This window comes from Puma concolor, chromosome A1 (genome assembly GCF_028749965.1).
Source record: "Puma concolor isolate L17-30 chromosome A1, mPumCon1.1.hap2, whole genome shotgun sequence".
Taxonomy (NCBI): Eukaryota; Metazoa; Chordata; class Mammalia; order Carnivora; family Felidae; genus Puma; species Puma concolor.
This window is the reverse complement of record NC_141667.1, coordinates 208372268-208376265: the sequence shown is the minus strand read 5'-3', so window position 1 is coordinate 208376265 and position 3998 is coordinate 208372268.

Here is a 3998-nt window from a genome sequence, read left to right as displayed (position 1 = left end):
AAACTTCTCAAAAATATATCCTACACATCAGACTTTTATTTTTAAAATCTTATTATCTTTCCAAAGAAGTAAAATTCTTGAAAATCACCATTTTTCTTTGTTCAGGAAACAGTATTTTTAATAGACTTATTCAAGTAATGACATTTCAAATATCAACTCTTTTTTTATCCTCCCTCCCCCCTTAAATACATGGTGAAGTACTAGTTGTCCTAGGAGACACCAACAAGGTTGTAAAAAGAATCTACACACCCTAAAATCTATGGGAGATGGGCATATGTAAATTAAGTACTTATTAAGTCTGTAATTTCTATAGACTCACAGGGCTACACAGAAAAACCACAAACTTATATAAGGAAAGGCCAGAGAGGAAAAAGGGGAAATTTAGGTATTAAATATATATAATCTCAATTTTATAAACAAAATGAAAATGACACATAAAATTGTAATAGATGATACACCAAATGTATATGGTGTTATCTTTCCCTGGCAAATTGGAATTCATGTATATTTTTAAATAACTCAAACTCATCGTGGCCATTGTTTCCCTGGAGCTGATAGATGGCATCACATTACTTAAATTCATACATGTAGAAATATCCTGTCCATTTCTTTAAACGATTTTAGTGGTTACAAAGTCATTTAGAAATAAACGAAAACCAGGTAAGATGTAAATCAATGTGAGTTCTGCAAAATAACAATAATGAGAACAGTTATAGAATACTTTGTTTCTCCCATATAATTATTTAATACAATTTTTGAATCCATATAGAAAGCTTTATTTTCAAATATATTTCCTCTTTTTTTGGGATTCTGTGATTTAATGAATAATCCCTACTAAAATTAATCTACTGTGAAGGAATTAAACATTTTTACCAAGGCATAAAACTAAAATTTGGGATAATATAGTTTAAAAAATTAACACAGTGTAAAGAATGATCAGCCTTAACTGAGGAAGGTCACACTATTTGACTGGGGTGTCAAGTTCAAGATGGATTCACATGGAGTGGTCAGATCAAACAGGGAGATAGTACCAGCCAGGTCATTTGGACTAGGATCAACTCCTGAGGGCATAACAGATGTTGCAGGTAGATTACTCTCCAAATAATCTCTCCTTTTTGCTTTACCTCTCTTGTGAACGCTAAATTATTTTCAAATTTCAGCGATGGTTATAATGTTTTTGTGAATCTTTCCTTCACTGTCCCAGAAGTTAGGTACTCCAGTATTTCTTCATGATCTTCTAGCACCCTGACCTTGCCACTATCATCATGTTTTATTATATCTTATGATTACATATTGCAATTTTTAAAACCAGATAAATATTTTACCCTTGTGAACCACTAGAATATGGAGATCATGTTTTATTCATTATATATCAACATAAAGTAGCATAGTTAAAAATACATAGTATCCATTCAATACGTATGTTTGTTGACTTAAATGAAACTTTCCATTTCAATTGTTTTAAATGCATAGTTCATGGTTTGTCTATAAAAATATATTTGTGTAAGAAACAGTCATTGTAGCTTTGTCACATCTCTGAAGGCAGTTTTTCACTCAATTTGGTCCTATTCTTCTTGTTCACCATGTTGTTCTCATTAGAGAACCCCCTCCCTGTTAGCATACCAGCATGATAATACTATTTCCTTTTTAACAGTTTTTCTGGATTTCCCAAATACCTCTCTTTACTGCACCTTTGTCCAAAGTGCCTCTCATAGAGCTAACTAATCACAGATGGCTGCCTCTCACGGGTAAAGCAGTACATAATTCTAGCTATATATATATATATATATAATTAATGTATATGGTCTCTATATCTAGTCTATACATACACTATTATATAGACACTTTTTTTTTAATGGGGGAGACTCACATTGACCAAGCATGCAAAGTCTGATTGTTTTCCCCATATTTAAAATGTATAAACTAACAATGAAATATAATCACAGACCCAGCAGGTTATGTCCCTATGACAAATCTAAAAAATTGAGTAGGAAATAAACAACAATGTGTAATCTTCTAAGTCAGTGTATTCTTCCTTGTCTCCTATGGGAGGGGATACTACCTTGCCAATATTAGCTTATCTGCCAACATTAACGTACAAACACAAGATTGGATAGTCAGCCAGTCTCCCTACCTCATTTCCAAATCTTTGAGGAGATTTAAAGAAGACTTCTTTGCTAATTTTACAGCCCAACCTTCAGAGGAGGTTATTAGTATGTTCTATTTCAATATTATTTTAAGGGGGACAACACATAACGTTTTCCTTATTACCACAGGTAATAAGTACTCAATATAAAATGTGTATTTTTTCACAAAATCGTAATAGAAAAGAGGCAAACAAATAATTTATTACTTACTTGTTCCATATGCTTTGAAAATATCTCATAAATCTTCATAGTAACCATTTGACACATATTTATTATCTCCCTTTTTTTCAAATGAAGTGGGACTCAAAAACATTATATAACCTACCCAGATTGCTTGTGGGGCCAGGATGCAAACCTAGGTCTAACTCCATGGTGTACTTCCCATTATAAGTGGAGAGCCATAAGCAAAGAATCCTGCTATAATAGCAATCCATTTGCAGACTAAAGGACAAAGATAACTACAACAAATCAACAAACTTACTAAATCAACAAAAATTAATTTTATATGCCTATAATAATATGCATAATTGTTACTGTTTTGCTCAGTAATTAAGATGCAAACAGCTAAACATTTAAGTATATGGCTTTAGTTAATATTAAAAAGTCAAAGTATTTCTAAATCAGAACAAAGAAAAATCTTAAAACAGGAAGAAGTTCTACAATTGTTTTATTATTTTATTTTATTTTTGAGAGAAAGAGAGATAGACCACAAGTGGGGAAGGGCAGAGAGAGAGGGAGACACAAAATCCGAAGCAGGCTCCAGGCTCTGAGCTGTCCACACAGAGCCTGACAAGGGGTGCAAACTCATGGACCTTGAGATCATGACCTGAGCCAAGGTCTGACTGATGCTTAACCAACTGAGCCACCCAGATGGCCCTAAACAGGAAGATGTTCTAAGGTCTTACTTACTTAACTAATCTGAGCCCCCTTAATCTTCTATTGAAAATGATCTTCTAATTAAGTGGCGTTTATGTAAACCAGATCGCTTAATAGGTAGCATGTGAGTGACCTCAAAATCCTTTGTTTCAGAAACATAGTTTCCTATTACAGAAAATACCTCCCCTACATTGCCAAAAATCTAAAAATGAGTGGCACATATCGATCAACAAAATCGATAAATGATCATTTTAGGTGGACATGGCAAAGGAAAAATTATACAGTAGTTAGAGCTGGAATTCATGAAAAACAGAAAATAAAAAAGTCCAAGAAAAATAAAACAAATTAGGCTTTTTCTGGCAGACCAAAACACCTTTCTATAATTCCAGAATTCAGTTCTATAAAAAATCTGAATTCATTAATATATATAGTTTCTCTATGTAGTCTATATGTACACTATTAGACACTTTTTTTCATTTTCTTTTTTTTAAGTTTATTTATTTATTTTGAGAGAGAAAGCACAAGTAAGGGAAGGGCAGAGAGAGAGAAGAGTGAGAGAGAGAAAGAGAGAGAATCCCAAGCAGGCTCCACATTGTCAGTGAAGAACATGACATAGAGCTTGAACCCAAAAACCATGAGATCAGGACCCGAGATGAAGTAAGACACTTAACCAACTGAGCCACCCAGGCACCCCAAAAACATAAGTGTTCTTAAATTGACAATTAATCAACAAGTTTGGATGGAACTACTTTACATAGACTAATGGTAGGCAAGAAGAGGAACAAAGGTTGGGACCAGATCCAGATCAAAAGAGACCTTGAAATATGTAAATCCTGTGCATAGTATTTTCCAGAGTCTTGTAAAATGACTGAAAGATGCTCTGTCCCTGGCATAACATATTTTCTACCAGCTACTGAAACCAACACTAATCTAGATGCTGCTGTGAAGGGATTTTGACAGATTCAGTTAAGGCTC